This window comes from Oryctolagus cuniculus, chromosome 8 (assembly GCF_964237555.1).
Source record: "Oryctolagus cuniculus chromosome 8, mOryCun1.1, whole genome shotgun sequence".
Lineage (NCBI taxonomy): Eukaryota > Metazoa > Chordata > Mammalia > Lagomorpha > Leporidae > Oryctolagus > Oryctolagus cuniculus.
The window spans coordinates 78318242-78332377 of record NC_091439.1 but is presented as its reverse complement, the minus strand read 5'-3'; positions in this window follow the sequence as shown (position 1 = coordinate 78332377).

Sequence of the window (14136 nt, the reverse complement as noted above, 5' to 3'; positions counted from 1 at the left end):
AGGAACTTTTTTTTGAGTCTCCCATGCAGGTGCAGGGTTCCAAGCACTTGGTGCCTCTTCTGCTTTCCCAGGCCATCAGCAGAGAGTTGGATTGGAAGTAGAGCAGCCATGACTCAAACTGGCGCTCATATGGGATGCTGCCGCTGCAGGCAGATGCTTAACCTACTACGCCACAACACCAGCCTTCCACCTATTCTTTTTTGCTAACTTTATTTTCAGGTTTTCAAGCCATTAAGGGGTTTAAATCTTTGATTTCCCTAGAACTGTATGAGGCTGCCAGAACCCTTGGCTTTATGATCTCTCCTTGTGAATTATTGTTCTGTGTATTGTGTATTAACTATGTATCTGCCAGTAATAACTTTTGGGAGTCCACTACTTTTTTCATAAATGTCGAAGCTAAGTCCTCTGACAATTGTTCAATTGACTCTATTGTGTAATGGTAAAAACAGTTACTTATTGGACACCATTGTGCAGAGAGAGAGATTAGATTGGTTAAGAAATGATAGACCCCGTTCTATCAGTTTTCTCAGTTCTCTTTATCACCTATTTCTGTGGTTGTATCTCATGATATCTCCTGCTGGTACATTGCATCCTAATCTCAGCTTGGAGCCACTCCCTCTCTCACTACTGCCCTTGGCTTCTAGCTCACCCACTTGAATGAGCCTAGAGCATTTGCTTGACTGGTGTTCTCCAATTAACTACTTCTGTGGTAGAGGGCTTTCTCTTTTAATTGAACTTGTTTCTAATATGATTAAAGTTATGATAGAGGCCTTCCCAAGGTCAGAAGAAGAAAAAAGGGAGGAACCTGTGCTGGGAATGAAATGTAGTTGTTATCTGCTTGCCTGTGAAGTTACTATCTGCTTGGATTTCTGCTTGTTAATCAAGGGATGGTGTTAACCCTTGCTAGACAGTGTACAGCTCAGTATGTGTGTGGGGAAAAAAAACACCAGTAACTATGTACGCATGTGCAGTATTGTATCAATTCCTATGGTGCCATGTAACATTAGAATATCCAATCAAACATATGCATGTAGCCATATAAGGGAGACAAAAGCTAAAGCGATATATAATATATATAATATATATAATATATATATATATATATAATCCACCTGGGTCTTATGCCAGCATAAAGATAATAATAATAAGACTACTTCCTGTTAAAGTTCTTGGTGTCTTGTCTCTATACAAATGCCTCTACACTTCCTCTCCTTACCCAGTTTAGATGCCATGGCTCTTCATTACAGTCATTGCCCTGATGCAAAGATCCATCCCTAGTTGATCTCCACTGTCTTTTACTTTGTGTTTGCACCAAGAAGCTGAGCACTCCTGAATCAAACAACCTCAACCACATGGAGCAAATTTACATACACAAAGTTCAAATGGGTACGAAATACTAAACAGGAGGAAATTTCCTCTCTGACTCTTTGAAAGAGGCTTCTATCACACTTTGCCCTATGTCCTCAATCTGCCTACACTCCCTTTCCCAGCTGTACTCTCAGCTGATGACCTTGGGTCCACTGGCAAAATAGAAGAAATCTCCTCATTGTCCGAGCCGCAGATTGATTCCTTTATCTGAAAGGCAAAGTTACAGAGGAGGGAGAGACAGGAAGGAGAGACACCTGCTGTTCACTTTCCAAATGGCTGCAGCAGTCAGGGTTGGGCCTGGAAGAAGCCAGGAGCCTGGAACTCCATTTGTATCTCCCATGTGGCTGGCAGGAGCCCACCCAAGCATTTGAATCATCTGCTGCTGCTTTCTCAGTCATGTTAGCAGGGAGTTGGATTGGAAGTGGAGCAGCTTGACTTGAACCAGCACCCATACTGGATGCTGTGGTCACAGGTAGTAGCTTAACCCAAGGTGTCACAACACTGGCCCCTCTGCACTGCTCTTACTGAACCATTTTTTTAGCTGCAGGGAAGTAAACACCTTTCCTCTAAGTCTTAAGTCTTGTATTTGGGGGCCTGTGAATTGAAAGGCCTAAAGACAGATTATCCAGAGAAAAGACAGATTTGTATTCACATATGGCTGTGTGTAGGATTTCATAGAAAAATATGACTCAAGGATACAGAATGTGGGACTTTTATACCATTCTCATAAAGGAAGGAGGGGCAGCATTGTGGTTCAGTGGGTTAAGCTGCTGCCTGCAACACGGGCATCCCATATGAGTGCTAGTCTAAGTTCTGGCTGCTTTTCTTCTCCTTTAAAAATTTTATTTCATTTATTTGAAACGCAGAGTTGGCACCAGCATTGTGACATGGCGGGTAAAGCCGTACCTGTGATACTGGCATCCCATTGGGTTCATGTCCCACCTGCTCCACTTCCAATTCAACTCCCTTCTAATGGCCTGGGAAAAGCTGCGGAGGATGGCCCAGGTGCTTGTGGCCCTGCTACCCACATGGGAGACCTGGAAGAAGCTCTTGGCTCATGGCTTTGTCCTGGCTCAGCCCCGGGTGTTGCAGCCATCTGCAGAGTGAATCAATGGTTGGAAGATCTTTCTCTCTCTGTCTCTCTTCTCTGTATAACTTTGATTTTCAAATAAATAGATAAATTTTTAAAAAGAGAGAAAGAAAGAAACCAAAAGCAGAGTTGAAAAGAAAAGAAGAGACAGAGAGAGATAGGTCATTCATTTTCTTGGGCCATCCTCCACTGCCCTCCCCCCAACTGTACTAGTAGGGAGCTAGATCAGAAGTGGAGCAGCCAGAACCCAAACTGGCACCTATATGGAACACTGGCATTGCAGGCAGCAGCTTTACCCGCTATGTCTAGTGCCAACCCTGAGATATGGTTTTGTGACACTATCTGTTTAAGTGTTGCTATGGTTTGAATGTGTCCCCCCAAATTCCCAAATTTATGTCAATTGGACCTGTGGGAGGTGATTAGGGTTAGATGAGGGGTTCCCATGGTGGTGTTAGTGGTTAGAGGGAGAGAGATCTGAGTTAGCATGCTTCCACTCTCTCAACACGTAATGACCTCCACCATATTATGGTTCACTCACTAGTGAGAACAAACTGTCCTTAAAAGCCTGCAGAGCGTTTAAGAGAAACACCTCCTGAGACCTGTCTGGGGAGTGTTTCAACAAAGCTGTTAATCCTACCCATCAAGTCAATTTGGGTGATGTACACAGAAGGTCTGATTCCCCTTAGCCCTCTGGGACAACCTTGCACAATCCTTTGTTCTTTATACATTCTGTATCTATTCCCAGACTGTTCTTTAAATCATCCAGTTCATAATCAATCATTTTCTAAAAAGATTGTGCTCTCCAACCTGTGAGAAACTTGCCCCTCACACCGAAAACCTGCCTTTTTTGGGCCAAGTCAATGTGTGTTTACTGTATAAAGATAGATGAAAATTTCTGTTTTGGAATAAATTCAAACTCAAATTTGACCCCTTTGGAACTCTTCCCAAGACTCATTGAGCTTTTGTCTCCTTGGTCTAGGTCACTCATATTCTGCCCTGAATAAAGCTTATATTAACCTTCTTATAGAGCCCATTTGTTTCCATAAACCTCAACAAAGCTTCCTGACCTTGGATTTCCCAGCCTCCAGAACTGTAAGAAATAAGCTTCTTTTCTTTATAAATTACCCAGCCTGCAGTATTCTGATAGAGCAGCAGGATATGGACTGAAACAAGAATGGTGCTGGATTCTCTCCAAGAATCAATTTTCTCTGTTTGCAAAACTCCCTGGGACAGGGCTTATGACATTTGAGTTCTTCGGGGGAGCTTCTGCTTTTAGGCAGGTACTACACAGAAAAAAAGTCTATTCTCAAATGCTTTCAGCTCAAAATAATTTTTGTTCCACAATGACTGTTCTGAAGTTTTATTGGGTTTCCCCTTGGTGCCCCAAACATAAAAACCTCCTGTTGTACTTTCCCAATTACGCTACAGTGATGAGTCTGATGATGTATTACAGGTCTTGCTTTTTAGGACATGGCCATGCATGTATTGAAATTAAAATCATATTTCTTCAGTCTTTTGTTTAAATCACCCCAGGCTTCTCATGACCCTTATGTTACTGGAGACAGCTGGAACAGAGGTCCTTGTCCTCCCATAAGCAAAGAATCTCAGCTGTGAGACAGAGGTTGGCAGTAAGCAAGCTAGCAAGTTTAGTGTCAAGGACATACCTGGCAGGCCAAGCAGGCGTCTCAGCAAAGAACCAAGAGCTCAAGCTGCTTCCGTACTGAATAAATATAAATTCCATAGGTATAGCTTTTTGGAATATAGTGTTTTTCCCCCATACCTGCCCTCCCATCCCCCTTCTGTCCTACTTCCTACTCCCTCTCCCATCTCATTCTTCATTAAGATTCATTTTTAATTATCACTATATACAGAAGATCAACTGTATACCAAGTAAAGATTTCAACAGTTGGCACTCACATAGACACACAAAGTATAAAGTACTGTTTGAAGACTAGTTTTGCCGTTAATTCTCATAGTACAACTCATTAAGGACAGAGGTCCTACACGGGGAGCAAATGCACCGTGACTCCTATTGTTCATTTAACAATTGACACTCTTATTTATGATGTCAGTGATCACCTGAGGCTCTTGTCATGAGCTGCCAAGGCTATGGAAGCCTTTTGAGTTCACAAACTCTGACATCATTTAGACAGGGCCATAAGCAAAGTGTAGGTTCTCTCCTCCCTTCAGAGAAAGGTACCTCCTTCTTTGATGGTCCCTCCTTCCCACTAGGATCTCACTCACAGAGATCTTTCATTTAGGTCATTTTTTGCCACAGTGTCTTTGTTTTCCATGCCTGAAATACTCTCATGGCTTTTAAGCCTGATCTGAATGTCTTAAGGGCTGAGTCTGAGGCCAAAGTGTTCTTTATGGCATTTGTCATTCTATGAGTCTGCTGTGTGGCCTGCTTCCCATGTTGGATCATTCTCTCCTTTTTAATTCTATCTATTGTTATTAGCAGACATTTGGTCTTATTTATGTGCTTTTTTTTTTTTTTTTTGAAAGAGTGGCAAAGCAGACGGGGGAAATGAAGCATATGGCTTCCTTTAGTAAAAATTAGTAAGTAAAGATCTTAGGGCAGACCGAGACCAGATGTTGGGCTCACCTACTGAACAAAAGTATCTCTTGTGAGATACTGCTGATGGGACTGGCTTCAGGGAAGTGTGTGGTTTCACAGTGTGCCTATGGAGAGTGGATGTTGTCTTGAGGCTAGTGGGGTGCCTAATGTGACCTTCCTCATTTCACTTTCAGTTTACCCTTCCACAGGTGTCTTGCTGTGAGCACCCTAAAGGCATTTAATGGCTGGACCTGTGCCTATGTGGGTACGGTGAATAGAGCCTGCGACAGCCATTGAATAAGGTTGACAAAGCAGGAGAAAGGATGGACGTAGGTAGACTCAGAGCATTCCTCAAGCCTGTAGGTGATGTTGCTCAGACTTATTACCACTCTTGATCTCTCCTGGCTACCTCACCAAAAGTATGCTTCTAAAGATAGCTGGAACATAGGTCCTTGTTTTCCCATCAAAGAATCTCAGATTTGAGACAGAGATTGGCAGTAAGCATGCTAGCGAAGTTTAAAGAAGAGAATACACTTGGTAACCCTTGCAGGCATCTCAGCAAAGAACTGAGAGCCCAAGTTGCATTCAGGTTGGAGTTTTTATGGGTGTTTCTTATCCCATCTCCCTCTGGGATATTGCTGGACAGAGGGTTTTCTGGGCATAAAACTTATGGAATTTGCAAGGTGTCCGGTGCGTAACAAATCTTCCCAGGCAGATGAATCAATTAATTCACAGGCTTTTATTGGGGTTCCGCTCCTGGGCGAGGTTCCCCGGTCCCAACAGAGCAACAGAGCAGGGGCCGGAGAAGTCACGCGTCAGAAATTGGGAGAGCTCCTTTTATAGATTCAAGGCATGGGGGTTAAAGGTTGAGGCGGGTCTGATCCTCATTGGTTGACCTTTAGGCACCCGCAGGGACCTTGACAAGGACTTTCTTCCCCGGAAGTAGGCCTCACCATTCCCGGAAGTGTAGGCCTTCCCTCCTTGCGGATCCCAAAGCTACCAGAATTCCTGCTGGGACTTTATCATCTCAGAGTTATTGGACCTAATATTTTCCCTGGTGCAGGCTGGGAAGAGTTCCCTGAGGTGTCCCCTGAAAAGGAGGGGATGAAGGAACAAAGACATAAACCTCAGCCATTCTCGATCATAGCCCAAAAGATAAACATTGGAATTTATTCCTTGCCCTTGAATTTCAATTGAGTCTCACATCCTATTGCCTTCATACCCCACCCCCTACAGCCATCTGAAAGACCAGTTGCTGGAAAGACCAGTTCCAGGAATTCCCCTCAGCCTGCTGTCCCCTACCCCACCCCCATCCTTAGCTCTCCTAAACTATAAAAGGGCCCAGCTCCTGAGGGTCGGGGCCTTCTGCCATGTGTTCTGTCAATGTGCACTCAGTTGGTCACCCACCTCTGTGAATTTATTTTCTCTGAATAAATTTGATCTGGCTGTAAATTCTTACACTGCCTCCTCTCTATTCTGTGCCCCTTTTCCTAACAGGGGCCCCTTCTACAAGATTATGGGACATGGCAAAGACTTCTGATGTGTAAACGCTTGCTGCTTCTAAGGCAAGCTCTACATTTCTTCCCTCCTTTGGCTGAACAAACTTAACGTTTTTGTTCTTGGGACCCTCACACACATAGGCTAATGTCTACCTTCCTACCTTGCACTTTGAATACAATCCAAACTCCTTATCCTTTTTCACAAAATTGTACATGGTATAGTCTCTGCTTGCCTCTCTGCTGGCATTCAATCCTGCACTCATCATCACAACTCCACAGAAAGTGAACACAGAACTCAAGTCCTTATAGATGTATAAACAGTAGACATAAACGATATCTCTTGGACACAAATGCATGAGAAGAAACAAGAAATGAACCCAAGAAGTCTTATTAACCTTACAGAGTTTGGATAGTTATTTTTTAAAGATTTATTTATTTATTAGAAAGTCAGAGTTACACAGAGAGAGGAGAGGCAGAGAGAGAATGAGAGAGAGAGAGAGAGGTCTTCCATCTGCTGGTTCGCTCCCCAATCGGTTGCAATGGCCGGAGCTGCACCAATCCAGAGCCAGGAGCCAAGAGTTTCTTCCAGGTCTCCCACGCAGGTGCAGGGGCCCAAGGACGTGGGCCATCTTCCACTGCTTTTCCAGGCCAGAGCAGAGAGCAGCCAGGACTAGAACCAGTGCCCATCTGGGATAACAGCACTTCCAGGCTAGGGCGTTAACCTGTTGCACCACAGCACCGGCCCCTGGATAGTTATTTGAAAGTTCTTCCTTGAGTCTACTGAATGCTATTTTTTTTTTTTTTTTGGACAGGCAGAGTGGACAGTGAGAGAGAGAGAGAGACAGAGAGAAAGGTCTTCCTTTGCCGTTGGTTCACCCTCCTCCAATGGCCGCCGCGGCCGGCGAGCTGCGGCCAGTGCACCACGCTGATCCGAAGGCAGGAGCCAGGTGCTTCTCCTGGTCTCCCATGGGGTGCAGGGCCCAAGCACTTGGGCCATCCTCCACTGCACTCCCGGGACACAGCTGAGAGAGCTGGCCTGGAAGAGGGGCAACCGGGACAGAATCCGGTGCCCCGACCGGGACTAGAACCCAGTGTGCCGGCGCCGCAAGGCGGAGGATTAGCCTAGTGAGCCGCGGCGCCGGCCCTGAATGCTATTCTAACTACATGATTCAGTTAATGCAGCCTGCTTAGGTCACAGGAACCCTTGACTTCACAGGATCAAGAACTTGATATTTACTTGGGCCAAATAACAGGCAAGGAGATGGTTTCCTAAATGCAAATAGTTCTCTGCCATTTGCAGAGACAAAGGGAAATTTCCCCTGGCTGAAATAAGCTGACAAAGATTAAGTGGGAGAAAAGGCATGCAATTTCATTCACAGGCAAAAGAGAGAGGTCTTGCATCTGCTGGTCTACTCCCCAGTTGGCTGCAGGGGCTGGAGCTATGCCCATCCGAAGCCAGGAGCCAGGAGCTTCTTCCGGGTCTCCCAGGTGAGTGCAGGGGCCCAAGGGCTTGGGCAATCTTCTATGCTTTCCCAGGCCACAGAGCTGGATTGGAAGTGGAGCAGCCAGATCTCAAACCGGTGCCTATGTGGGATGCCGGCGCTCCAGGCGGTGGCTTTACCCGCTACACCACAATGCCAGCCCTCTCTTCTTTTTTTTAAAGAGGCAAAGACAGAGAGCTCCTACCTGCTGCTTTGTTCCCCAAAAGCTGGCAACAGCTGGGGAACTGAAGCTGGGAGCTGATCACTCCATCTCGGTTCTCCATGTGGTTGACAGGAATCCAATTACTTAAGCTGGAAGTTGGAGTCAGCTCCCAGCTGATATTACATGGCCTGTTGCATAGAGTGTGAATTAGGAAGACTCTTAGGAAAACCTAAGTAGTTGTACATGGCCCCACTGTAGAAGTTCTACATCTAATGGAAAAACACCACGCTGTATGGTAGATTCCCCAAAGAAGGGAGGGAAGTGAAAAGAGGGAACTTGATTTTTTTTTCTCTCTCTCTCTTTTTTTTAAAGATTTATCTATTTAATTGAAAGTCAGAGTAACACAGAGAGAGAAGGAGAGGCAGAGAGAGAGAGAGAGAGAGAGAGAGAGAGAGGTCTTCCATCTGCTGGTTCACTCCCCAACTGGCCTCAATGGACAGAGCTGCGCCGATCTGAAGCCAGGAACCATGAGCTTCTTCCGGGTCTCCCAGGTGGGTGCAGGGGCCCAAGTATGTGGGCGATTTACTGCTTTCCCAGGCCATTGCAGAGAGCTGGATCAGAAGTAGAGCAGCTGGAACTTGAACCAGAGCCCATATGGGATTTTGGCACTGCAGGCAGTGATTTTACCTGCCACGCCACAGCGCCGGCCCTGGAACTTGATTTTCTAGACACTTGCATGCACTAGACGTCTTGCTATCATGAATGTTTCCTTTCTATTTTATGTCTAGTGATTCTTACGCCCCTTGTGTGAATCTTTCTCAGACTTGACCAAATCTCCCTATTATAAATTTTCAGAGCCCTATGAACCTCCCTTAATAATATGGATTGTAGTTGTGACTTGATATTTATTTGCCAATGTGATTTTTTTTTTAATTTGGACAGGCAGAGTGGACAGTAAGAGAGAGAGAGAGACAGAGAGAAAGGTCTTCCTTTGCCATTGGTTCACCCTCCAATGGCCGCTGCACCGTGCTGATCCAATGGCAGGAGCCAGGTACTTATCCTGGTCTCCCACGGGGTGCAGGGCCCAAGCACTTGGGCCATCCTCCACTGCACTCCCGGGACACAGCTGAGAGAGCTGGCCTGGAAGAGGGGCAACCGGGACAGAATCCGGTGCCCCGACTGGGACTAGAACCCAGTGTGCCGGCGCCGCAAGGCGGAGGATTAGCCTAGTGAGCCACGGCGCCGGCACTAATGTGATTATTTTTTACCAATGTTTGCCTCCCCAGCCAACTTTGGAGGTTCATGCAGGCAGCCTCCACTTAAACAATGGTGATTAGCTTTATTCACCATTGCATGTAAAATAGCTACCACAGTACTTACACATGGCCAGCATTTGATAAATATTCAGTGAGCAGTTGCATGGCTAACAATTTGAGTTTTATAATCATCCAAACATAAATTTGAAGACTGGTATAGCAAGTAATGACTCCAAAAGATATTAGCCTCCAGTCCTCAGCACCTGTAAATGTGACCTAATATGGAATAAGGCTCTTTGCAGATGTAGCAAGGATTCTGAGATAGTGAGATCACCTTTAAGTGTTCTTAAAAAAGAGATCCAAAGCAAGATGTGACACAAATGGGAAGGCAATGTGACCACAGAGGCAGAGAATTACGTGATGTGGCCACAAGCCATGGAATGCTGTCAGCCACCAGAAGCTACAAGAGGCAAATAACTGATTGTCTCCTAGAGGCTCCAGGGAGCGCAGTCCCACTTACATCTTGATTTTGGCTTACTGAAATTGATTTCAGACGTCTGGTCTGAAACTGGGAGAGAATACATTTCTGCTGTTTTAATTAAAGTACTCACTGGTGGTAATGCATACAGCAGCCACAGAACACTGACACACCTGGTTCTAAGAAGTCTTAGGCTGTGTGAACTTGTGCAAATTAACTTTTCTGAACCTGAGTCCTCCCGTCTAAATTAAGGACAATTGTACTCATCCTCCTGGGTGAGTATAATTGGCATTAGGAAATGCTGCAAAATGTGTAAAGTACATAGCAAGTAGTGAATGCCTTATTGGAAATGGTTGAAAAGAATAACTATTATGACTTTGTTACATTTTACAAAAGTTTTCACTTTTAATCTGGTAGGTGTATGATGTGGAGTATTGTATCTCTTCATTCTACAGGTGAGGAAATGGGCTTGGGGAAGTTATACAATTTGCCCTGATTACATGGTCAAGCTGAAAATTTTTATGAGGATAATGTTTTTATGTTTTTGAAATATTTTAGACTTTTAAAAAAATATTTTGAGTTATCTTATTTCCCTGGGGCATGGCAGCCACTGGGATAATAGTTTCAGTGTTTCAGTGGGAAGGACAGATATGAATTAGAACAAAGAGGTAACTGTCAAATGGGATTTTTGAGTTTCTACTGAGGAATTGATCTTGAAAGCCAGGCTTTGTTATGTGAGAAATGGTTTCAAAGATTCTTTCAGCATGCATTAACTCATTAGGAAGCAAGAGTAGCTATGAACGATGCCCTAACTGAAAGAACACAAATGATAAGAAGAAAATCCTTGCCATGGGGAAGACAGAGGGGGAAGAAAGCTCCTTCTGATCCAGCTGATTCAGTGCGGGAGGGAAATGACAGTACTGAGAGTCAGGAATTAGTCATTAGCCACCTGACTTCCCACTCCAACCCCTACTCAGGGGCTGCCGCTTATCCAGTCTCAACCTTTATAATACCCACTTCTCTGCATTGGGAAGGACACAGTTTGGTGGATGGAGCGTTAGTGGCTTCTCATCACGCTTGTGACAAAATCCTCACCACTCCAGAAGGCCTTATCTGTTTGTCTCTTTTTGAAAGATTTTAAATTGCCTTTATTTATTTGAAAGATATAGAAACAAAGTTAGAGCGAGGGCAAGAGCGGGAGAGAGAGTGCATCTGCTCCTGTCTGCTGTTAATCCCCAAATGTAAGCAAGTCAGAGCGGGGCCAGGAGGCAGAAACACATCTGGGTCTCCCATGTGTGGGAATCCAAGTATGTAAACCATCACCTACTGCCTCTCAGGATGTGCCTTAGCAAGAAGCTGGAATTGGGAGTGGAATGGGGCCTGCCTGAACTTTGGGCTGTGAACCCAGGTACTCTGATATTGAATACAGGAATCCCAAGTGGCATCTTTTTTTTTTTTTTAACTTTTATTTAATGAATATAAATTTCCAAAGTACAGCTTACGGATTACAGTGGCTTTTTCCCCCCCATAACTTCCCTCCCACCAGCAACCCTCCCCTCTCCCGCTCCCTCTCCCCTTCCATTCACATCAGATTCATTTTCAATTCTCTTTATATACAGAAGATCAATTTAGCATACATTAAGTAAAGCTTTCAACAGTTTGCACCCACACAGAAACACAAAGTGAAAAATACTGTCTGAGTACTAGTTATAGCATTAAATCACAATGTATAGCACACTAAGGACAGAGATCCTACATGAGGAGTAAGTGCACAGTGACTCCTGTTGTTGACTTAACAAATTGACACTCTTGTTTATGGCATCAGTAATCACCCTAGGCTCTTGTCATGAGTTGCCAAGGCTATGGAGGCCTTTTGAGTTTGCTGACTCTGATCCTATTTAGAGAAGGTCATAGTCAAAGTGGAAGTTCTCTCCTCCCTTCAGAGAAAGGTACCTCCTTCTTTGATGACTTGTTCTTTCCACTGGGATCGCACTCGCAGAGATCTTTCATTTAGTTTTTTTTTTTTTTTTTTTGCCACAGTGTCTTGGCTTTCCATGCCTGAAATACCCAAGTGGCATCTTAAATGCGGTGCCAAATACCTGTCCATCTGGCTCTTGTGACAAAATTTTTACATAGTGACTTAGCCAAAGAGCAGTTTATTTCCTCAATACTCCAGAGACGCTGTGTCTGTGGCTGGTGCAACTTTTTGAAGAAGCCATAAGACCCAGTCTCCTTGCACCATACCCAGCCATCCACATAATGGCTCTTAGTCATTATGATCTCAAGAGAACTGCTCCTGATCTACGAAATGTGCCCTCCTTTCAAGCAGGAATCAAGGAGGGTGGCAAAATGACCAAGGCAAATCATGCCTGTGAAATGAAGCAGTAAGACCAACACTAGGGCCAGCATTGTGGCGTATCAGGTAAAGCCGCTGCCTGTGACACCAGCATCCCATATGAGTGCTGGTTCAGCTTGTGTCCTGGCTGTTCTACTTGTGATCCAGCACCCTGCTAATGGCCTGGGAAATGCAGCAGAAGATGGCCCAAGTATTTGGTCCCCTGATACCCATGTGGGAGACCTGGTTGATGCTCCTGGCTTCAGGCTGACCCAGTCCTGGCCATTGTGACCATCTGGAAAGTGAACCAGCAGATGGAAGATTACCCCCCCCCCCCATCTCTCTCTCTCTGTCTCTCCCTGACTCTTTCAAAAAAACTCTTAAAAAAAAAAAAAAGAAGCAGACCCACCCTACTGACTCCCATTTTCATCTCATTGACCAGGAAAAGACCACTTGGCTTCTTTAGCTGTAGGGAGCCAGGGGGGCTGGGGGTGTACATTTTAAAATCAGGTATATTCCTATGAGGAAGAAAGAATGAGTGTTGGGAAAAAGCCAGCTGTGGCCATAGTACTGGAGCACCCCAGCGCCCTCATTGCAGATTACCACTCCTGTGGTTTACTATGCTTCAGTGCATTGACCTTTCAGTTCCTTATCATGGTCATGCTCTTTTCTTTTAATTTGTTTGAGAAGTACAGTTACAGCCAGTGAGGGTAGGGAGAGGGAGAGACAGAGAGACAGACAGACAGACAGACAGACACACACACACACACACACACAGAGAAAGAGACAGAGGTCTTCCATCCACTGGTTCACTCCCCAAATGGCCACAATGGACGGAGCTGGGCCAATCTGAAGCCAGGAGCCAGGAGCTTCTTCCAGGTCTCCCACACGGGTGCAGGGGCTCAAGGGCTTGGGCCATCTTTTACTGCTTTCCAGGCCATAGCAGAGAGCTGGATCAGAAGAGGAGCAGCTGGGACTAGAACCAGCGCCCATATGAGATGCCAGCGCTGCAGGCAGAGGATTAACCTACTGCGCCACAGCGCCAGCCCCAGTCAAGCTCTTTATTATTTCAGAGACGACTATGGCTTGGATATTAGTTTGAGTGTTCCTCAAAGGCCTGTGTGCTAAAGGCTTGGTGCCAGGGTGTTTGGCAAAGCAATGGAGTGTCTGCTTCAGCAGAAGATTGGAATTGAAAGTAGAGAAGAAACACAAACCGAGACACACAGATGTGTGAGGTGGCATCCCAACCAGCATCTTAACTGTTCAGTCAAATGCCCAGTGCCCCATGGAGAATTTTGATAATGGCAAAGTAGGCTTCAGTCAAGTGAGTATTACCTTTGCTCAAGGACTGGGGTTCCTGAAAAATCTCTCAAAATAAGAAGACCAAACATGAAAATAAACGTCTGTATCTCTACAGGTCATAAATGATTTGTGTCTCACGATCAGGGACCCACTGGGATCAGTTGTACTGCTCCCTCAGTTTAGTGAATTAATTTTAGTAAGAGGTTGATTTGCAAACAAACTTTAAGGTTTCATTTTTCTTTGACCAAAGGTTTTGCAACTCCCTGCCTTACTCCTTTTCTCTCTGTTGAATTAATTTATGTGCAGACTTTGGAAAAGCTTAACTTTGCAAACAGAGCCTACCAAATACATTTAAGTAATGATGAATGGCTGTCAACATTAAGAACAAAACTTATCTGATCAGAGGGAGCCAATTATATTTAAAATGTATATTTTAACACAGCTCAAGCATCCCTATCCAAAAATATAAAATCTGAAACTTTCGAGTGCTGACATGATCAGTTTCACAAATGGAAAATTCCATACCTGACTTCATGAGTTACGTTGCAGTCCAAATGCAGGCACATTAAAATATTATATAAAGTTACCTTCAGGCTATGTGCATACA